The 24,431-nt window shown below is 40.2% G+C and overlaps 1 protein-coding gene across 2 annotated transcripts in view; it reads left to right on the top strand.

Annotated features, from left to right (window-relative positions):
- LOC107092761 (G protein-coupled receptor kinase 5-like) overlaps positions 1-24,431 on the top strand; it is a 50,746-nt gene that overhangs the window by 5,823 nt on the left and 20,492 nt on the right. The gene's annotated exons all lie outside the window — the stretch shown is intronic.

Genomic DNA, 24,431 nt, shown 5'->3' with positions numbered 1-24,431 from the left:
AATAAAGAGAAATGGAGATGAAAGTTCCCACCTCTAACAAAATGACTCCAATATCATATTTACAACTCAACAAGAACAAAAGAGAGAAGAACTTTTAACACAGTGAAGGGCTCATATCCTTCAGATAAGAACAGGAATGGAAAAAAACTACTTTTATAGGAGACTTCAAAAGCCCCAACCCCAGCAGGCCAGAAGAACACAAATCCCTGTCTCGTATTTGATTAAAAACACTCTCTGAGGCTTTATATTCCAAAGTGCGTGTAAATTTAAGCCTGGCGTAAAACTAAAAGTGTTAAAAAAAAAGAGGGGGATCATACTGACCGTCAAAAATGGCACTAGTGAAGTATTCTGCTGTAATATTTGGATGAATTTTAATAGTTAAGTGAACTGTGACTTTTTCCTCTCTACCAGAAAATCCTGAATAAGAATTTCTATGATTAGTTTTTCTCTATTGCTGGACAATATATACAGATTTTTAAAATATTAATATATTATTTTTTAAAGACATAGAGGATGATTCTATAGTTTTTATATTAAAGTTATAGTGGAGGATTTTGGCAACGTTTTGAAAAGACTCGCCCACTCCACTTAAAAAAAAAAAATGCACATGCACAACCTTGTACCTGCTCCCGAGAGTGAACGCCTATTAAACTCGTGCGAGAGCGTGCACAAGCCCATTTCTCCTCGTGCACGCTCTGTTTAAAAGTTGCTCTTTGCATCGCTCATACAAGCTAACTTTCCAAAAGAAGATTTGTAATTTTTCTACTGTCAGACTCGCCATCGGTAAGTGAAAATGCAGGACGGCCTTACGTAAACATATCACAAGAATGATTGACAATTAGGAGGACCACTTATTTCGATGATCCACACAGAAAAAGAACATCCTCCACAATACCTTCAAGATGGCCTATAATATAAATGGTTGTAGGTCATTTTTCAGCAATTCAGACATGAGCTCATGTTTATCTACAGCTGTTTGTTAGAAAATGTACCTGGGTGACATTTGGGACAAAGCTTCAATTCAGAAGAAAAACATATTGAGATAAACATCTTATATTGCCTTACAATTTAAAAACACTGAGATATTATTCTTGTTCCATATTGTCCTGCCCTATTTTTGACCTACAGCTAAAGGTCCCTATTTGTGACCTTTAGCTGTAGGTCCCTCATTTCATTGCTGTATGGGCTTAAAAAAACCCTTTGGCTATATAATAGCACCTTCTTCAGTGATCACTGCGTTACATAAAGCTAAATTGTGTTACACAGCATCGGTTTGATGCAGCCCATAAGCTATTTAATCAAATTGATCGTTATATAACAAACTAAGTGGGCTAGAACTCCATCCTACTGGCAGTCGGTCTCAGCTGAAGCTACTTTACGGATGATGAGTGTAAATGTAGTGAAACTAAACGTCTCCGTCTCTAGCTTGGTCATCCCTGTATCATCTGACCGTTTCCAGTGTGTTCCGGCAGCAGGAAAGGCAGATGTTCTGATCTTTAACGCTCTTGAGTTTTGTCAGCTGAGAAAAGAAGACTGCAGATGAAAATAAACTGAAGTTCCTGCAGTTCTGATGTGGGTCGTTTCTTTTAGCGTTTAGGGCTGACATGTTGCCACAGTGTGGGTTTAATACCAGCGTATGTTGTAGATTTATGTGTGCCTGTGTTAAAAGATGAGGGGCGTGGGGATGAATTCCTTTGTTTAAATGTAACCTGAACTTAGCCACTGTGACGCAAACAGAAATCAGTGCTGTCGATTCTTAGCTTGGTGTGTGTGTGTGTGTGTGTGTGTGTGTGTGTGTGTATAAGACAGAGAGGGAGAGGCGCTGCCTGCCTGCCACCCCATTCACAACTTTGGTTGGCAGCAGTCGTAGATTCCAGAGCAGGCGAGCGAACGTCATTGCCTGTCCCACTGAATGAGAGTAAGGGGGAAAAACTGCACTGCTGCCTTCAGATGCCTTTCCTGAAATGCTGTAACAGATCTGGGGTTATTAAGTTTAGCCAAGTAGACTGAATCCTACTCCCCTGCCTGCAGGCCTTCATCATTTTGGGCTGTTGTTTTCGAATGCTGTCATCACTCTCGAACAATAAAAAGGATCGGCGCAAATTATGTTACTTGAAACTGAAACAAGCACAGATGGAACTGAGTTTAGTTAAGGATCATAAAAAATGCAAGCAGAATTGATTGGTTGGTATTTAATTGACTGTATGGTTGCAGAAGAAAATCACGCGTATTGAGGGGTTCATATTTAAATAAACACACTGGTTAACTTTACTTAAGGTGTAATGAGTCATACTGGGCTTGGCTGGGTTCATATGAAGCCAGTTTTGCTTTTTTTTTGTAAAAAAGTTAACTTTTAAGCTAAAACAGAGACATCCAGATAGGGAACAAATGCAGGACTAGCCTCTACTCTGCTTTTTTTTAAATCTTTGGTGAAATATTGTTCATTTACTTTAAGTTTTTCTTTTTTTTACTTGATACAAAGATGCCTTTTTGCTCTTTTTTTCCTTGCATATACTCCAACTTTCTGTACCTATTTTGAATCCAGCTAAAAGCTGTTGTGAACAGTCAGAAAACATGCATTTTAGATGGAATTTCTCCATTGTAGGATTAATAAAATTCAAATACTGAAACAAAATAAATGCATTTGGTGAAAATGCATATAATTAACCAACACAAAGTCATGCATTTGTTAAAAAGAGTATTTTTCCTTTTTTTGAAATTACAATCTGACATTGGCCCGATTCAGATTCAGCCTCCAGGGTCAGAACCTTTGACTTCATTTAAAGCTGAAAGCTTTTTGGTCAATGTCTCTTCCATCTTTCAAGATTGTTTAAGCTGAACGAGAGAACTATTAAATAGTTTATGAGAACATCAACCTTTGAGTCATGAAACATTGCTTATTGGAATTAGGTAGGGCTGCAACTAACAATTCTTTTGCTAATTGATTAATTCGTCGATAATTTTTTTGATTAGTCGATTAATAATCGGATAGCCAAAGGTTCCTTAAAGAAGACTCTTTGCTAAATTACACCAAGTGAAACTAAAACTTTTCCACTAGAGGAGTTCTGGTTAGAGCATATTGAAAGACGGAAAAGTTTTTTTTATCTTAAAGATAAAATATTTATTTATTATAATACAATTTTGGTATAATTACTATTGCTCCATTGGATAAAGGTACATTTTAGAGTCTCAATACTCCAGTTAATTATCTAGGTATCAATCGATTACTAAATTAGATGATGATTATCTTTAAAAAAAAATCAATTAATCACGATTAATCCGATTATTTCAGCCCTAGAATTAGGCCTGAACTTTGACTTGGCCATTTTATCATGATATATGCTTTGATTTATAGCATTCTGCAGCATGAGGTGGTGCAGCGAGGGTGACGTGAGATGGTAGTTTTCTGTCACAGATAGTGTTTTGCAATTAGACTATAAAGTTCAGTTTTGGTCAAGTCTGCCCAGAAAACTTGTTTTATGGTTTGAAATAGTCTGCAAACAAGATGGCTTACTGGTTTCTTTCAACAATGACTATTAATTTTCAACCTTTCATGAAGGCCATATTAGTTAATTGCACAATTAAGAGTTTCCTTCTTTTTTTCCTCAGCTGTAGATTCGCCCAGATCCACTTATGTTCCATGGACCTGAAAACAAATGCACAAAACATTTTTCAAATTGTGCTTTAAAGACAAAAAAATCCTATTTTTTCTTTCTGGTTTTAACATGAAAAGGCTGATTTTGCATAGAACTGTAAACAACCACAATCTTGTGCCTAAATCACGGTGCATTTAACCTGTCTGCCTGTACCCGTGACTTCCTTCAGCCACGTCCTGATTGTGATCACAGTAAACAAAGAAGGTAGTCAGACACATGAGGAAATAGAGAGCGCCAATTCTGACTTTATTGAGATGACTGTCAAAGCCTGCTGCTCCAGATTTGATTCAGAAACTGGGACCAAGTACAAATCCAGACCTTTCAGATTTTAATCAAGTGTTATCTTAAGATCATCAAGGAGCCTGAAATGTTAGCCTGTAATTCCATATCCAAATTAGATGGTGTTCTGTTTGAGGACAGTGCTGTCATGCATCCGCCCTGCATGACACAATATTCAGATTAGTGCAAGCTAACTGATTAGTGCTTCTAATGAGGTGTGTCCAAAAAAACAGCCATGCGTCCGTATCTATGGCTACTGTGGAGAGAGGGGTGGGCTGGTGGGCTAGGAATTGCTTCATCATGTGAGGCCAAAGCAAGTCTAAACAAGCTTGAGTGCGCTTGCTTTTGTCACGGCAAACAGAAACCCAGTGAAACGAGCCGGGGACACCCGCTGGCACTCAGTGCATTTAAGGCTGCTGTGTTGATCTTTAACATGTCGCCTGATCCTCCACTTGCCTGCCCATTGGTAATATGAGTATGAATCACACACAATGGGCTTCTTGTTTGTGTTGTCACACCCAAAGTTTTTTTTTTCTGCTTTAAATAAAAAACCTGAATAAGGGTGGGGGGATGCTAATATGCAACAAATGTCCATGATGCTTCTCAGGGAAGAAAAAAAAAAGAACTTCATTCAATGTTTGATCTAAAAGGCGATTCATTCCTACACACCTCATTTGTTTCTCCATTTCTCTAAAAGGATGTTCCGGTTTATTAATGAACTTTAGTTCTTTATGGCTTTTACATCCTCACAACCCTTATCAGGAAACTTAGACTGAGTTATTTTACCTACCCCATTGTTGCAGAAGTGTTTATGATCACCACGTGACCATTTTATGGCGTAATATAACTAGCCAGGGAGTTTGATTGAGATATAACCATCTGTAGCATGTTGTGAGCAAGTGAATCCTCACAATGCTGTCCTGGGGTATATTTAGAGGATACCTTTATATGCAGGAGGAAGATTATCAGCTGTTAATTTAAGTAACTTTTGTGTTTAGGATTGGAGAAAAGTATGATTTTTGCATTATCTATTGTGCATTTTACCATTCCTCTAAATTAAATAGGAGACCAAATTTAAAAGAATTTTAATTTTCTTTTTCCTTTGGATACATAATGTGTGATACTCAGAGGTCTGTTTCCCCAGCCTGTCTTTAAAAGACAAAAGACAAGTGAAGTGTTGCGACCAGGTAAGGCAAATAGATGTAAGCTGAGCTTCTTAAGCCAGGGAATAATTACAACACACACATTTCTACTCTAAAGCTGCTCGTACTCTGTGTACAGTCAGAGTAATAATTAACTGGTCTAAAACAACTGGAAACATGTCAAGACAAGGATCCAGTTTATCTTTCCACTCTCAGGGAGCAAGATGGGTTTGGATGTAAGTAAATCTTAAAATTTTACTCTTGGAAAAACTGCAACAAGCATATCGCCATATCAACCAGCAGATGTTATCAGCTAACTGGTTGTTTTGGAGGCATGCTAGAAAAAAAAAAGCCTTAATATCATAAACATTTGTGGTTCAGGGATTTTAACTGGTCATATGAGACTTAGGTTTTTTTTTTTTATTGAGCAATTAGCTCTTATTTTGGGTTTGTTGGGAATTTACTGTGTTTTATTTTTGGAAAAATGTCTGCTCAGTGCTGCCTCGCAGAAAGACGGTTCCGGGTTTGATTCCCAGCCCGGGGTCTTTCTGCATTGAGTTTGCATGTTCTCCCTGAGCATGCATGGGTTCTCTTCAGGTACTCCGACTTCCTCCCACAGTCCAAAAACATGACTGTTAAGTTAACTGGCTTCTGCAAATTCTCCTTAGGTATACGTGTGTGCGTGAATGGTTGTTTGTCTATGTTGCCCTGCGACACGCTGGCGACCTGTCCAGGGTGTTCCCCGCCTCTCGCCCTTTGACAGCTGGAGATAGGCACCAGCAACCCTTGCGACCCCGCTTTGGAGAAGCGTGATGGAAAATGGTTGGAATTGATGGATATTTTTGTAAAACCCTCTAATGCCCACTGTGACATACACTAGGGGATCTGTGATGCTGTGGGTTTGTTTCTGTTAATTATGATTTATTTCACTTTCGGCTTAAAAAACCCAACATTTTTTAGCAGCCATATATAGCCCAAATGAGAATGACTTGTTATACGTATTTCTTTTTAAAAGTACTCTAAGTCTGACAAAGTGTCATGATCGGTTTAGAGATAAACCCACATGCAGAACACCACTGGAGACTTGGTAAAAGGTTTAACAGAGTTTATTAAAGTTTCACAAAAACAAAGCAAGATTCAGGTTCTGGTCCGGGCAGGATACTCTGGCGTCTGCAGGGACGGATAGTTGGTTAGCTTGGTTTACAGATGAGTTAAATGGGTTTTCAGATATTTCAGTGGATACCTTGAAGAGTTCTAGGTTAGTTCTGAGAGAGGGAACCGGTTGGGTCCAGAGACTGTTGGATCAGCAGAGTGCTTGAGCAGCAGCAGCGTCTAGCTTCTGACTTCCAGTGAACAGACCTTGGTTGGAGTGATTAGCTCTTTCCTAAGAGCAGCTGGTGGATTCCAGAGTGAGGTCTTCAGGTTTGGCTCTCTAGGGCAGGCAGGCAGATTCAGGTTAAGCTCATCCAGAGCTTCTCTCGAGAGACTGGTTTCCTAGGAGCGAGAAGACAGAGGCAATTAGAATTAGGTTTCTCTAGGAAGATAACTACTAGTAAATTCAGAGGCTCAGGTTCGCTAACCAAACTTGGCTAACACTGCGGCGTCGAAGGAAGGTCTGGCAGCTGCTTATAAAGGCCGGTCTCCTGATGAGCTGATGAGCGTCAGCTGTGCTGGAGAGCTCCAGCCCAGGAGGATCCACAGCGCACTCTGCTGGAGAAGGTGGTGAATCTCCAGATCCCAACACAAAGTAGCCTAATTGAAATGCATAATCTTTACTTAATATTTCTACATGTGGATTTTATTACATTAAAACTCTATCTTCTTTTCTTTCAGCAGCAATATATTTTAGATCTTGTTCCTATTTTAAATTGAATCTTCTGTAGCTGAAAAGCTGAGGGCTTACCTGAGTTTCTCTAAAGCAGTGAAGGAGCCCAGGGTACCTGCTTCCCCATCAACAATGCGCCACAAGGCTCGCTTTGTTTTTTGAGTAGGAATGTGACTCATTATTTTTCTTGAGTAGAAAAAAAAAATCAGCTCTCTGGCTCCTACTATCTCTATTGTTATTGCCGCTTCTACCCACACATAAAGTATACGTAACTCATCTGGATGCAACAAGTTCATGCCTGTTCTCCAAGGGTTGTCGAGTGGCATTCTGGGAAATACAGGAGATAATTAAAGGAGAAGAGGACAGGGTGGGCTTAAAGCAGCATTAAAACCTTTTCCTGAATTTTCACAGCTTATCTGTCAGGTAGCCTAAGAGCAATGCAGCAACTCAACTGATACCTCTTTTGTCCATTGTTAGACTACAGGCGATTGCTTACCCTGCAATTCCTCCCTCCCTGTGTGCGTCTCTCCTGGCATATCTCAGTAATGGAACAGTCCATGAATATTTGATGTGCCCTAATCAAATAATCAATGCTCTATGTTTTCAACCTCCTGAATGATGGGCTAAATGCTTGACTGTGCATAATGTCTGACAGTAACTCTCCTGCTAATACATGGGGATATTTGATTTCAGCAATGTTTCAACTATTTAGTTTAGCAGCAAAGTGCTGGTGTGTTTCAAAAAGTAGAGGTAGACATGCAGACCCGTTCAATAATTTATAATGTTATGGAAAAGTTTTCTCATTCCAGTTACTCATTCCACTAAGAAGCACATTATAAAGACCAATTACACTCAGACGGATTTTTTCAGGCCTTTAACTTTGTCAGTTATGATCATTTTCCACTTACAGCTCATGAAAACATGACATTTAGGAGTAGAATAATACATCAGACTCAAAAACTAAATATTTTAGTACAGAAATAAGGCCTCAATGGAACATGTTTCATACGTACTTATATTTTCACAAGGTACTTTTAATCTGATTCTAATTTATTGAATATGACTGCATATAACTGTCTCCTAATATCTAATCCTATATTGTGAAAGTCTAACTCGCCATTAAGCCTGTGCTGAGGAGAGTTTTATTTGGGAAGCCAACCTTCAATTACTTTCTTGTGTACATGTTCTGTTAGCAGATTGTGGATCCGCCATGAGTGAATTTAAGTTCTCTAAGCTCCACCCCAGCATGAGGGGCCCAAACTGCAATAAACCATTAGCTCTGACTTTGACAACTTTTATTCTCATTTTGTATACAAAACGAAATTTTGTTTAATACAGCTTCTTAGACAGTAAAGGAATATTTCCATTCCATTAAGTGCAGCAGTGATTAAATATAAAAAGCGTGGGGGAAAAAACATGGTGCAAAAAAACGAATCGATATGGAAGTTCAAAGCATTAAATTTCCATGGTGCAAATATGCAGTATTTTTGGTTTGGGGTTTTCTGTTTGATGCAGAGTCTGTAACATGATTTAGAGTTTTCTCAACAGTTCAGTTGTCTGATGTCGGTGGGAAAGAAGCTGTTTTGGAATCTGCTGGACCTGCATCGAATGCTTTAAAGCCTCTTCCCAGAGGGCAGCAGGGAAAGCAGTCCATGGTGGGGGTGTGAGGGGTCATTGATGATGTTACGGGCTCGGGACATGCAGCGCTGGGATGAAATGTCTTTAATGGAGGGAAGAGGAGCCCCAATGATCTTCTCTGCTGTCCTCGCCACTATTCTCACAGTCTGAGGCGCTGCAGCCTCCACACCACACAGTGAGACGGCTGGTCAGAATGCTCTATATGGTGCTTCTGTAGAAGATTGTGAGGATGGGTGGGGGCAGGTGGGCTCTCCTCATCCTCTGTAGGAATTATAAGAGCTTTTGTGCCCTTTTTGCCTCTGCAGATAGGATCATTGGGGGCGCCCTTGTCTTCCGTCGAAAAACACGAAAACAAAAAAACAAGTCAGCTGACACCATGCATCCTGAACAGAAGCTATTATAACTCAGGGAAGCACTAAAGAGCACTAATGGCAAATATTAAATTTTTTCCCCCAAGGCTATCAGGGTAGTCAGAAATCCTGCCAGAACAATGAAAATAATTTGCACTAATCAGCCTTTCTTTATCTTTTATTCATTCCCAAAGAATGCACATAATAATAATAACTGAACTTAATTGATCTCACAATGGAGAAATTTACCTCTGCATTTAACCAATCCCCTTGAGGCGCAGTGGGCTGCCACTGTGCGGCGCCCGGAGAGCAGCAGTGTGGGGTTAAGGATCTTGCTCAGAGAGCCAGAGTACAGGCTGTTGGGATTGAACCAGGTATTTGCAACCTTCTCAGAGTACAAGCAAACTGCTCTAACCACTAGGCCAACACTCCCCCACATATGTGCATACTACCTTGTTCTGTATACCCATTAGGCATGCTTTTGATATACTGTGTTTTTGGTTTATGGTGTGGTGTCTCTTCATACACTCAGTGACTCCTGTGTTTTTAGGCACATTGCTGGTACCAAGCTGGAGCCCATGTGGCTTTTGGAAGTATAATATTTTTTCCATTGCATAAATTGGAACAGACATTGCTCAGAGATTTCGGTCTATGTTGACATGATGGCACTGGACAGTCTTTAGCTGTTGGTTTTATTCATTAATGAGGTGAATCTCTTGTTCCACTTCAACTTTGAGATGTTGGATTGAGACCAGCTGCTTGTGGAAACCAATGAAGCTGGATTTCTTGTACATGTTGTATATGCCAGCTTAGAAGAAGCAACCAGAATAATGATGGGTTTGTTCTAGTCGTACACAGAGGAACATGGTCAGCAACAATAACCAGGTAGGCTGTGGAGTTTGAACAGTGCTCAGGTGGTAGTAAAGGGCATAAAATGTTTCTCTGCCACCAGTCTGGGCTGCTGATGGAAGATCTGTTATTTATTAAAAATTTTGAAATACTGGACAACAGAGAGGGCTGCAGTGCACACTGACGCAGTGGGTAGCACTAATGCCTTGCAGCAAAAAGGTTCTGGGTTTGATTCCTGGCCCGGGGTCTCTCTGCATGGAGTGTGCATGTGTGTGTTCTCTCCGGGTTCTCCAGCTTCCTCCCACAGTCCAAAAACAGTCAGGTTTTTGCACTATGAGAGGCGGGTGTACCCTGCCTCTCATCCATAAACAGCAAATTTCACGACCCCAGCAGGGATAAGCATGACAGAAAACTGATGGATGTACCAGAGAATATTTTTTAATATTTGAGTGTCCAGTTTTTGGTCAATCTGGGGGAACTATAACCTCAGTATCCTGATTTTTTTTTTAGCTAACAGGAGCTGCACCTGATGTCGACTGTAGCTGCTGTAACCCATTTTCTACTTTTGCCTTAATATCATTCAAAATGTTCCTCTCTGAGCTTTGACATCAATAGGGACATTTTTCATTCACACAGCTGATGTTTTTTTTTTCTCTTCTTTTAAAGATTCTCTGTAAGTCAAAGATACAATTGTCTATGCATGGAAAGTTTTGCACATCAGCTGCTTCTGAAACAACAACCCTTCTGGCACCAACAACCTCGCCTCGTTATTAATATCACTAAAATGTATCTTTCTTCCTCATTCTGATGCTCAGTTAAACTTGCTCTAGTTACTGCCATCTGATGGCTTTGTGTGTTAAGGACCAATCAGACCAATGTAGCCAATGAAGTGGCATTACTCAGGCCAGCCCAGGATGTACTTATTCTTAATAGTGATAACAATTGATAAAATAAAGCACAGACTATTGCTAAAACGCAATAAATTACTGTCGGAGGTCTGCTGTGAGGTTTTTAACATTAGGAAAAGAACAACAACAACTAATAGCTATAGAAAACAGAAGCAAACGTTTGAAAATTGTGGTTTTTCCCAAAGAGTTGGAGCTAATGTTAAGACACAAGAGGCACTTCAATTATGTTTTTTATTATTTCCTTCTTTCGTTGGATGTTTCCCTTGCAGGGACAAAAGCACATTAAATAAGAACAAAGCAATGACAAACAACACTGTGTGTGTGTGTTTGTGTGCGTGGTAACAAATAAGGAAGAGGGACACAACATGCGGAGGCCGCATAATCACTTTAACCCTTTTTTTTCCTTTAGGGAGGGGCCTTGTGTTGTTCTTATGAACATTATAGTTTTTCCAAGTCAGTTTCTCTTTTCCGTCTTCTGGGAACCAAAATCATCCTCATTCTTAGGGATGACAGAGCCGGACCATTCACAGTATGAAAACATTTGTGATGGTGAGCAAACAGCACACCTTGTTAGAGTGAAGAAGCAGCTTGTTAAGGCGGGACTCATGTGGACTCTGCTCAGTCGTCCTGGTCCTTTATGGTTGAACAAACAGTGTGTATTACCCAGCATGCCATGTTCGGCATGTGTGTGTGTGTGTCGGTGTGTGTGTGGTCTTATGATCGGACAGCCCCATGGGTTATATAATTTCTATCTATTTCATGCCCCCCACCCACCAGCATTCCAGATTTAGTACATTTATAGAGTAGGAAACTGGGGGCACCTGACTGTTCCCAGACAGGAAGTATACTCAGCCTTCTGCATGCTTTTATGACATATTTTCAGTCCTCGCATGCAAGTTTTCTCCCTCATCGTCTTCCTGCTTAACCATGCAGTGACGACGGTCACTGCCTGCCGGCCCAGAGATCACAAACTGGTTTGACCACCCCACTTCGTGTTAACACGCTGCCACCGTTGCTGCCCTTGAGCTGGCTGCTATTTTTAACTCCGGTGTTTACAAGGACATAAGGGCAGGATAATAGGCACAGCTGTGTAGTTTTTCATAAAGCACTGAGTAAATATCACATCTAAGGGGCAATACGCTGCCCGCAGTCTGAATCACGCTGCTGCACATGAGTGGCTTTCATCCTAAATGCAGCCACATTGTTAGAGTCCAGTTTTTCCCCTTAATTCTATGGAAAACAGCTGCGTGCTAGCATCTATGCTGCCGATATCTTCTTCTCTTTATTGTCCATGAATGATTTTGAGTTCATGACCCCTTCACTAAGTGGATTACCATGTGACCCCCCCCCCCCACACACACCGCAGCTGCCAAAAGAATGGCCTGGAGTCACCAAGTAAAAGCTAGCCTTTGCGGATGTTTGCTTTGAGTGCATTGGCAGATGCTGCAGCCAAATACTCTCTGTTGTTATTATGGATCCTAATGAGGAATACGTGGACGGAGAGGCTAGTCGAGGACGGTAATAATGAGGAGCCTGGGCAGAGGAGGCAGCATGACATCATGCTGGAACAGGTCAACAAAGAGCGTCTTCCTGCTATAGTCCTCCCCTTCGGCTCAGGTCTGGCCAACGTTTCCTGCAGCTCTCTGTGGCACAAAGACCACACACTTAGAAGAACTCGCAAAACAAACTACTCCACAACAATATTTTGGCCTTCACAGTATCTTGCTAAAGAATAACCCCCCTTTGAACTTTTGTGTCAACTTAGAACTTTTAAATTTTGTTGGGACTAAATGAAGAACAGAGACCAGATAATTATTGATTAATTATTATGGTGTGTTTGTATTCTGGAAGGCAATCAATTTTTGCAGTTATGAACAGTTTTTTACTATTATTTTTGCCTGTATTCACATCCATCAACTCTGACTTTCTTGACCATCCCTACTAAAGTAAAGGCTCAGCACAGCATGATACTGCCACCACCATGTTGATTCATAGCAAGAGTTTCAGATTCAGGAGCAGTTACAGTGTTTTGCCACTTCTTGCAACTTTTCCATCAAAGCACATATTTTCATGTGCTTTGATGTTGATACATATTTGTATGTGCTAATAGTTGTGATGTTGATTGATTCTTACACCTGAGCTGCTATCTTCTTTCGGATTTAGTATGGGGCTTCTTCTCTGACTAATGTTCTGTTTTCATAGCTCATCAGCTGAGATGTATATTTCTAATTTTGTAGGATTAGGCTTTAATCATGAGCTGTATTCTGTGATCTTTGATATTTATGATCTTGTGTCTTCAACAAACTTAACCCTCTTTCCCACTGAACCATCAGCATTTGGCTCCCTTCCCCCTCACAAAGAAAGCTGGGTCTGACCCCCCCGCTGGCAAGCTACATGGCCATTGTTCCCCCGCTGCTGTATGTCTGGTGACACCATCATTAGCGTTGATGATGTCACCAGTAAAACAGAAATCAGGAAAGTAAACAATGGAGAGCAACATCTGAGGAAGCCAGGGCGTAGTAAATCTGCTTTATTATTTTCCTCTTTTATCTTTCTGAATCTCTCTCATCCGGTGCTGCGCCATGTTTATCAAATGTAAACTGAGTTGTTTCGGCTTGTTAGATCAGACGTAACCTGTGCTGCATGCTGTCATCCTTATGTTCCTCTCATTGGTATCACCTTAATTAACGAGTCCACCCGGGTCTGGTGTTCCCACAGCATGGCGATCAGAGCCGAGGTGATTTTAACACGCATCACTTGCCCAGTCATTTGACCCGGGTAGACACGGGTCAGTGAGCTGTTCCAGGTGCCACTAAAATCCAAATGTTTCCGGGTTTAAACTAGTTTTTGCGGCCAGTGGGAGATACGGAGCAGCTGTATTCAGTAGTAAAACAGTGATAAATTAGTTTTAAATAAAAAGACTTTAGTTGCTGAGGGGTTCAGAAATTTACAATAACTTGGTTCTGTGCTGTCAAGCATTATCAAGACATAAAATGTTACACAGCCTAGAAATGCAGCTCTTCTCTGGGTTACTAGCTACAGATTGAACACTTTTACGATAAAGCAAAACCATACAGTGCTTACAATCTATCTGCAGATCCCTGACACACAGGAAGAGGATGTTGATAGGTGCCAGTGCAAGTGCTTCTGTTTTTCCCTGATAACCCACTTGTGTATTTTCCACAGACACTTTGTATTTGCAAGAACACTGGCCTTCTACCTGCAGCTCCGTTGCAAACACATTTCTAAGAAATGCACAGTTGGACGTTGTGGGAGGGAGGGGAGTGAGAAAGAACAAAGGCGCTTGAATCAGTGTCTGGTTGCTGGTAGGGCTCACTGTTTTCGGTACCTCGCTGACTACCAGAGGATGACTCAACCACGACGCCGACATTTAACAGCTTATACAGAGGAGGTGATGTGAGAAGAAGCGAAAGTTGGATCATTACAAAAGGGATGATCAGTTGTTTGTGAACAAATGAGGGTCAGTGCAGGCAGGAGATGAGTGTGAATCTACTGAAAATATTCTCACTTTTTGCACAGCGTGGGTGTAGAGAGTAGTTCATGAAGTATTCACGGTGCCCTTGCTTTTCCAGTGCCCCTGCTTTCACATCACATTCTGCTGCAGCTGTTACTATATGCTCGGGTTTACAGTGTGTGGCTTCCTCTTGCTGTCCACTGAAGATCTAACTTCATGTTTTGGACGATGTTTTATGTGCAGGTGGGTGTGGCTTAGGTTAACATCCTCAGCTCCTTCTATGTGTCAACGCTTTAGGAACATAACCTCACAGCTAAGCAGTTGTTTTTGAACGTGCAGACGGATGGTCCCTGCAGGACGTTGCGTCTTGGTTAAATTGAGCATGAGGACATTGCAGCAGAAAGGTCACAGTAATGACACGCAGATGTTTGGGATGCCGGTAACCCCCCCCCTCCAACAGTGTTGTGCCAGACGTATGTCATTCCCTCTGACCGTGTTTTTTTTGCTACACTTGACGGGCCTCGGTGATGTCAGAGCATCTGAGTAGAAACATAAATAAAGGGCTGCGACCTCACTGTGTGCATGGAACAAATTAGGCGGACAAGTTCCTGTGTGCAGGGAATCCACAGAGCAGTGCATATTTCAGCTCAAGTGTAACTGACAGGCCATGAGAGAGTAAAGCATTTTTATAAAGAAAGAAATAAACAGCATCGATGGATTGTAGGCTTTTGGAAGCACATTAATGCTTTTAGTAGCCTGGATTTGTTTGACAGGGCAGACAGACAAACAGTTAGACATGGTTGTTTTAAGGATTTCTGTCTCTCTGCGTTTTAATTTAAAAACCTTTGTGGTTCTTCTTTTGTTGATATAACTAATCTTTTTGTAAACTTCCTCTATGGTCTAATTTCTCATTTCCTGCCAGGATATTTTCCCCTTCATCAGCCAGATATACAGCAGGGATCCAACTAGAGTTAGGCATGAGCTTCGCATTCCAGAGAAGCCCACACCGGTTTTATAGCGCAGCATTTACAAGAAATAATTTGAAATAAATAACTTCTATTTCCTAACAGTCACTGAATTACTATACCATTAATCATGGCATGTATAATATCTTTATCTACAGCTCAACATCATTTAGATGATTTAGATTATGTAGATGTTACATTTTTGTTTTCAACCAAATAACGTTTTTTTTTCTCGTGTTATTTACACTTCAAGAAAAGGTAATAGAGGTGTAATGTTTGAGAAAAACAATGTTTTTAATTCTTTACCTCATGCTAGAAGGGAGTTGTTCCTTTCCACTGTGACCACATAAGTGCTCAGTGTGAGAGTAACGTGCTTTAAAGCCAGTAACTGTGTGCTGAGGTTCCTCAGATAGAAAACTTTTTCCAGGTCAGCATATACTGAACTTAAATGGCCTGATGATATAATTTAGCTTATGCATATATATATATTTTTTTTAATAAATTTTTTTTATTTGTTGTAAATTGTAGCTGTGTAAATAAAATGGAGCCTCACTAAATGAGCAGCTTGTACCAGTTATACTTGTGAGAGTAAGCCTTTCAGAGGTGTAGTAGGTAGGTTTTGTCAAAAAAAGCAGTTATATGAAACTGTTGCTATGTTCTGACAGCAGGGCTGGATGATTGCAATTTCTAATTTCCAATATTAAGCATTTTTTGTTTTTTTTTATCACAATTTTTTATCTGTTCTCAAACTTCAGTTTTAGAGCATCTGTAATGAAAATAAAAGAAGAAACTAGAGATTACTTTCATTTTTTAGATGCTTAAATCCGTCTTTCACCTCGGATCCTAACGGTCTTCTTATGTCTTTTGCTAGACAAAAAGCCCAGTGCTACAGATGCTAAAGATGATGGAATTGATTGCTGCTTTGGTTTGGTGGCAGCGGTACTGGCAGGGTTGGTACTAGTGGCTGAGCTGCTAATGTTATGTGGGCTGCCACAAAAAATGTTCACTAATCAATTTTTATGCTTTCTGTCTAATCACTTGGGTGGTACGTCTTTAAATGATTAAACAGATTTGCTGTTTTTTCTGATTTTCCAGGCCACTGACGGTTCCCTTTGTGTTAACCATCTGTTACTATCAATTTGCTGCATTAAACAGTTAGCTTAGAATATACATCTTAGTTTTAGGTATCTGTGTAAATAATATTGTAATGTAAAACCAGGTCATCTGAAAGTAAATTGTTTTTGTCCCATGTCTAATAAATTTTGATTTTATCTTTTTTTTTTCCAAATTTGCCATGTACAAATTATTCGATATTTCTCTTGTTCTTTCTAAAGGCTAATTAGTTGAACCTAGTTGTGCAAATTAGTTGCGCAGTGGGTAGCACTGCTGCCTTGCAGCAAGAAGGTTCTGGGTTCGATTCCTGGCCTGGGGTCTTTCTACATGGAGTTTGCATGTTCTCCCTGAGCATGCGTGTGTTCTCTCCAGGTACCCTGGCTTCCTCCCACAGTCCAAAAACATGACTGTTAGGTTAATTGGATTCTCCTTAGGTGTGTGAATGGTTGCTTATCTCTTTGTTGTCCTGCGATGGACTGGTGACCTGTCCAGTGTGTACCCTGCCTCTTGCCCGTAGACAGCTGGAGATAGGCACCAGCACACCTCGTGACCCCACTTGGGATTAAGCGTGCAAGAAAATGGCTGGATGCTTGAGTAGCTAGCCTGCAGTCTGCAGATGAACAGACATGATGCTTAAAGCTCACCATCTGCAGTTTCAAACAGCGTTCTGTTAAAGCGACACTGTAAATTTTTAACCAAGTATTGGATTCATTTTCTTATTCAAATAAGAAGAATCTTAAATTACCTTTTAGGTCAATCTACAGCATTTTGTGCATATTGATGGGTTACTTTAACAAGAGTGATTAGTGGCACTTATTTGGTGTTCAAACAATTGCTATCAAAGTTTTTTTAAATCTTATATAAAAGAAGCCCCTTCAAAAATTTAATCTTTCAAAACCTTGTTATTCTAAAGCCAGTAAGCTTTCCATGTCTGGTTTGAACAGATGCAAAACACCTAATTTGAAACCTTTTGAACTTCAAAATGGCATGCTTTCTTTTTTTGCCTTTGACGCAATGTGCAAATTCAGAATATTTGCATGTTTGAAGGAGAGGCTGGTTCATTTTCATACACTAACCCTAACCTTAATCTAACTATGGTCAGAAGTGAGAATGTATAAACGTCTGGCAAAGACATTGAAGACAATAATAGCTTGGCAGGTTTGTGTCAAGAAGCATTGTAACGTTGTTGACAGGGAGTTTCTGTCATGATCTCCTAATTAGGATTTTTGGTTGTGCTTCAAGTTTCATTTTGGGTTTTTAGTTACACTTTGATTTATATCATTGTTTGTTTTCTAAGGGATTAGTTTCTTTTCCATTTAGTGACATCTAAGTTATTTTCTAGTTATATTTAAGCACTGATGTATTTGTTGTTTACTCTCTGCTGCCCACAGAGAGTAAACAGCTCCTCCTGTCCACACCTGCTCCCAATCAGTTGATTACTCCAGTCTTTGTTCTGTTTGGCATATATACTCCTCTACAGTTACTGTGTGTTGAATTCTCTGCATTCCCTCATTAACCTATGTGTCCCCCCCTTTTTTCTGGTTCCTATGTTCCTTGATTCATTATTTCAGGATTTATGCTTCTGTTGCCACTGCTCGTTTTTATATCTGCAAGAAACCACCTCAGCTTCCTTCTCTGCATTTGGGTCCTCTGCAAACCTCCACACAACTTGACAGTTTCTCGTCTTCTATCAGATTTTTCGCTCTGCTGCAGTTTTTCTCTGACCAGAGGCTGTAATCTCCACAGTTCTTCTCTAGATCCAAGGCAGATAGCAATGCATGTGTGTTTTCACTTGAAAACACACATGCATCACCTTCATCTGCTAGGAGGTCAGAGATCTGAAAAAAAGTTTAACTGCCGATCTACAGTCACAAGAAAAAACTTCCTCCACCTTTCCTGTGGTTTTGCACATCAGGGCATGATCGTTTAGTTCACCGGGTTCTTAGAAGTCTCAAATTCATTTTAGAAAAGGCACAACAGATTCCCTTCCATCATTATTTATTACCGAAAGATTGTTTGCTAAATTTAAGTCCATTCAATGGTTTAGTGATTGCTTTCTGAAATACGTTACCAGTTGCCAAAATCATAAAGCAATATTAGTCCACCATGCTTGACAATTTCTTTAGGTAATTGAGGTGTGATTGTTTAACTTGATGTAGGCTACAGCACACTTATATGGAAATAAATGTTGCCCTTAATGTGGCTTCGCGCTTTACGTCCAAACATGTCCACAATGGTCCAAAAGAAATTGTTCCACAGGTCTTGCAGTACATTATATATCCAAATTTGTAAACTTACTTTGTGCTGCCATAGGATACCCTCTCCTTAAAAACCCTCAAATCAAGATCAACTACATTTTTTTTTCAGTTTTATCATGAACTTAACATTAATATGCTAAGTGAGACTTTTGGAATCTGAAATTTAGCTCTTGGTATTTTTTTTTTAAACAATTTCCCATGGACCACCTCATGTTAAATAAAGGTGAATTTGCTACTCCTGAAAAGATCAACATATGAAAAAAATATTTCCATGACTAAATTCTCCTCCCTGATGATCCATTTACCCTCTCTAATTTAAAAAACCTCTTCTGTTTGGCATAGTATTAACACACACCTGTTTGATCCAGCAGCCACGTGACAGTTTTGTAAAGATAGCTACACTTGCCATTGATGAATTAATCAATAAATGCCACTGAAACAGGAACAGTGTATTTGATTTTCAATGCAAAGCTTTCCAAATTAGGTTTAATAATTACTTGAGCCGGAAAAGGGTAGAGTGCCTTCTCTGGGTCAGGGGGGGTGTCCTGCCCCAAGTGGAGGAGTTTAAGTATCTTGGGATCTTGTTCACGAATGAGGGAAGAAGGGAGCGGGAGATCGACAGGCGGATTGGTGCAGCGTCTGCCGTGAAGCGGGCGCTGTACCGGTCCGTCGTGGTGAAGAGAGAGCTGAGTCAAAAAGCGAAGCTCTCGATTTACCGGTCGATCTACGTTCCTACCCTCATCTATGGTCATGAACTCTGGGTCATGACCGAAAGAACGAGATCGCGGATACAAGCGGCCGAAATGGGTTTCCTCCGTAGGGTGGCTGGGCTCTCCCTTAGAGATAGGGTGAGAAGCTCGGTCATCCGGGAGGGACTCGGAGTAGAGCCGCTGCTCCTCCACGTCGAGAGGAGCCAGTTGAGGTGGCTTGGGCATCTGTTTAGGATGCCTCCTGAACGCCTCCCTGGTGAGGTGTTCCGGGCATGTAAAAATGACTGAATCAAGAAGCCTCATCCATTTTCGGTCCATATTAAACATTTCTTATACCTATAATTCATGATTATATTTTGAATTCTAAATGAACCAGGGTTGGTTTATTCCTATTTAATTGTGTTTCTTTAGAACCCTGCAGCAAACTACCCCTTTTTTCTTCCTGCATTTTGACCTCATGCTCTTTTATACCTGTGATGACCTCCAATACTGGACTCCGTTCAGAACATAGATCCAAGAGCAAAGCTCTATGGAACTTTAGGTAATCTCCTAATTTTCCCATTTACTATGTCTCGAGCTAAGTCATAGAATCTATGGTGCTCTGCTGTTTACAGCAATCTGTCTGAATTCCTCACATATTGTTATGTTTATATATTGATCTATATGACTCACTCTGCTGATCACAACATTATGAATACTTTCATCTTTCTAACTTTTTTTCTCTGGACAGCATGTGTCACACAGCGTTATTTGATCTGATAAAGTTTATCAACGGTCATAGTTTCATCCATCCATCCATTTTCTGTCGCACTTAATCCCAGCTTGGGTCACAAAGGGTGCAGGTGCCTATCTCCAGCTATCTAAGAGCTAGAGGCGGGGTACACCCTGGACAGGTCACCAGTCAAACAACACAGCAACACAGAGACAAACAACATTTAAGAGAATTTAGAGAACCCAATTAACCTAACAGTTATGTTTTTGGACTGCGGGAGGAAGCCAGAGTACCCTGAAAGAACGTACGCATGCTCAGGGAGAACATGTAACCTCATGCAGAAAGACCCCGGGCCGGGATTCGAACCTGCAACCTTCTTGCTGCACCACTGAGCAGCCCCATAGTTTCATATGAAGTGAAATTAAATATCTGAGAGAAATTATGATGTAGTCTGGCTTCAGTTCCTCAACTCAGTCACCATCGCTGTCACCAATTTCCCCCATTTCTAAAAAATGCAGACCTAAAATTATAATTTTTTTATATAGATCATAAGCTTTGTATGGAAGTTGGCATACCGAAGTTTCAGGCCCTGTTTTCTGCATAGGCAAAGTTTATAAAGGAGTCTTCAGGTTAGTTTTTATAGTGCCTCTAAAAATAAAACCGAAGAAGTGAAACAGGGTTGTTGTAAAAGTGACAGGAACCGGGAACCCGATTGTGAAAGAAAAAGGCTTGTTTGTTGGGAAGGAGAGCTATAGTTGGAGGAACATTATTGGGATGATGAGGAGGAGAAGAAGATGAAAAATAAATAAGCTAAGGGAGCAGCGCGAGGGAAAGAAAACAGGACACAGACGGAAAAAGGAGGAACTGCATTATTTGTAATTGTCTCAGCATTGTGTACACTTTGAATGCCTGGGTGGAACCCAGTGTTTAGTACAAATATTTAACACTGTGTTGACCCGTGGCAGGAAATCTGTGCCGTTCGGTGGAACCTTTCATCCATAGATCCCTACCAGTAGCACTAACCCCTCACCCCCCATGGTGAGTGACCTTCTCCTTACACTGAACTGCTTTGTGTGTTTTGGCTGACATTATGTTTTTAATAAAAGAGATTAAAATGCTTTACCATAGAAAAGTACGCTGACATTTAGTCACCCTGCAAACTTTAACTCATTAACTCCTGAGAACAACTGAGGCTTTAATAAGGAAGTGTGCCTTTTTTTACATACGTAGCGTGTTTGGTCTACTGTAATGTTGATGAGGAGGAGATGCTGGAGGTTAATGATTGTCTCAGGGGATATTTTGACTTCGGTTATTAAGACATTCTTGCTTTGTGTTTGTTCACGATGATGTGGCTATTCTGTGTGTCTGGTTTCCACTGCTGAGGTTTACCTCAAAGAAAAGAAAAACTGAACTTCAGTTTGTGACACGAGCCTAAGGAGCCAGGAAACCTGTTTCTTTGTGTGCCAAAACTGAAAGAACAACAATAAAATGCCAAATATGCCAATTCCAAAAATTTTTGTTTAAACGGAAATACCTATATTTTCCTATATTTTGAGGCGACAAGGCAGCTTTATTGCAACATTGCAAGGGTATTTGTATTCCATTGCACCCTTTCCGATTTTATAGTGTTAAAACAACAAAGTTCGCACTATTAAATAGGATTATAATAAAAAATTACAATTGTACTGCATAGCTGCAAAATGGAAGAAAAAACAAGAATAGCTTTTAATTTTAATACAAAAATCTGGAAGTTGTGACATTTCTTTCCTTAAGCCTTTAGTCAATTTTTTGACATCCCTGCCTCTCCCCAAATAAAAAAAAGAGCATCCCTAAAGCCCAGCATTATGCTGCCACCATCGTACATCAAAGTTGGAATGGTAGATATGGTCTAGTTGCACAGCATTAGTTCTTCACCACAAATAATATTTTAAATATTGACAAAAAGTCCTACTTCTTTTTTTTTAAATCCAGCTCAAGCCTCTTCAAGGATAAATAATCTTTATTGTTGTAATGAAACCACAACATTTAGCAAAAACTCCTTATGTTGCATCCATGGTGAACAATTTTGAGTATCCAACTCCTCATCTTTGCCGCTTTTCAGACGGTCGCTGAGACATACATCTGATGCATGTTGCGGGTATTGCACAATATCCTGTGACCTATCATATATTGTAAGTTAAGGGTGCTACTTATATTTCATCACAGACTTCTTTTGGTGTAGTTATTTGTATTTTTTACTTTAGGTTAAGGTAGAAATCCTATGATTTTAGGGTTTATAGACAGAAGACTGTGAGGAGAATCCATGACAGCTTGATTCACTAAATATGAATATGGCGCAACGCCTGTTTCTTGTGTACAATGGCAAGTGAAATGAAAAGGGTGACTTTCCTTTGTTTACTGTGTTAATTGGAGAGAAAAGTAGTTTTAAGATGTTCTTAAGCAATAAAGTAAACCTTAAAACTTCATCTCTGCAGTCAGTTTATCAAGATTATGATCCTGTTTTAAATATTCTGCAGTTGGATGAGTGGCAGATGCCAACATACTGCCAGGATGTCATGCTAAGAATCACCAGTTACAGCTCCTTCATGCCAGCGTAGGTACCAGATCTGCTTGGGCGGTCAAATCTGCTCAATGCCCTGCCCTGGCAAATCCCTTGGGTATTTCCCATTTGCTGTTTATGGTCGCTGGAAGTATATAGAGCTTTTTTTTTTAAGTATGTGGTAAAAACTATTCCGGAATATAAAGTCAGAGATTTTTTGACCTTTTGAGTTCATGTAGGTGCTAATTATAAACATCTTCGCCACCTTCCAGAAAGAAAATATTTATCAAGCTGCAAAAGTTCAGATTTTCCTATTCCTGTGTCTGACAGTTTGGACATGCTTCCTGGCAACGCTTGAAAACTTATAACGCTACGAAATCTGTAACACCAGACTGTCAAAACGTGCCGCAGGACCTCTCGACACCCTTGATGCGTGTCCAATGTAGACTTGAATGTAAACCGGATGCGCCTGATGCTATAACTGTTATAGATCTTAACTCACAGACAGAAATTAGAGATTTAAAGATATAAAGCCACTTCAAAAGAAAAAATGAATACGAGAAAAAATAGAAATAAAAAAGTCAGAATGTGGACATAGAAATGTAGTGTTTAGTGTGCACATAATGTGCAGCCGGTGTCAGTCCAGTCTATAAGATAGGCAGCTGCTCTGTTTGATGGTCAGGTGGGTTGTTGTATATGTGTAAAGGTGGAAGTGTTTGGCTGGAGGGGGGCAGTGTGTATGTGTGGAACATTTCACTCGTATAGTGTCTGACTTAATGTGGGTGATGGGTAATGCCTTGGATTGATGCTGCTGTACTGTTTTCTGGATGGAAATGGGACAAACAGCACATCAGCCGTGTGGGTGGGATTTGTGGCATTTCCACCGACTTTGGATCTGGCAGATTCTCTTGTCTATGTTCACCACCTGGCCTATCTCCTTCCATGTAGACATTTGGAAGCAGTTTAGAAGTGAGTCCTGTCCACCTCAACTAATGAGAAAGAATAGCCGTTACTGGGACTTCTTAGTCAGACAGAAAATGTTTTAAATCCAGAGGAAGGTCAGAGGAAATGTGAATGGGCAGAGACTTTATGCTGTCTGCATTCTAGGTTGGAGTGTGTTTAGCAGTAAAGTTAGAGGAGCATCTACCGCCATGTTTACTCTGTCCTTCATATGGATTATGGCTAACTGCAAACAGATCCTCTTATGACTTTCTATCAAATCTGGCTTCTTTTGCTTCTATTTCAGAGTTTTAAAACAAAACCCTAATATAACATTTACTGATTAAGAGCATTCTTAAAGTCACTGTTTGTACTTGATTTTATGAGGAATGAACAGAGAAAAGTCAGACTGATAAATGCAAATTAGGTGAGTGTTGGCCTAGTGGTTAGAGCAGTGCGCTTGTGCTCTGAGAAGGTTGCAAGTACCTGGTTCACTCCCCACAGCCTCCGCCCTGGGTTCCTGATCAAAACCCTTAACCTCACACTGCTGCTCTCCGGGCACCGCACAGTGGCAGCCCACTGCTCCCCAAGAGGATGGGTTAAATGCAGAGAGTAAGTTTCCCCATTGTGGGACAATAAAGGGATTTACATTTTCAAATATATGTCATACAATTCTGATTTTTATTTTATTTGGATGGTGCTGGTCTATCACACCATGACAGTTACAATGTGGCAAAATGTATTTCCCTCGTCAATTCTGAAAGTTAGGGCATCAATTTGTTTTCTGCTCTCTTGGGTTTCATTAAATACATGATAAAACCACCTTTTGTTATCCTTTTTCTGCTCTTCCAGTATGATGATGCCACCACCTTTTTTTCCTTGGTTTGGGCTGGATGTTGTGTAAATTAGTAATTTATCTTCACACATACCTATAAAATAAATGGTGGTTATATTGAGACATAAATCCATGTAAGACACTTAAAAGACAGAAATCTGTTCCAAATAAACAGAATGGATGTAATAGTGTTGTTTTCCCAGCATATATTGCAGTTTTGCATTTGGGGTTAACAGAT

The sequence above is a fragment of the Cyprinodon variegatus genome, unplaced genomic scaffold (assembly GCF_000732505.1).
Source record: "Cyprinodon variegatus isolate N-32 unplaced genomic scaffold, C_variegatus-1.0 Scaffold393, whole genome shotgun sequence".
NCBI classification, from domain to species: domain Eukaryota; kingdom Metazoa; phylum Chordata; class Actinopteri; order Cyprinodontiformes; family Cyprinodontidae; genus Cyprinodon; species Cyprinodon variegatus.
Note: the sequence above shows the minus strand (reverse complement) of the source record. Positions and strands in the feature narration are given on the sequence as shown.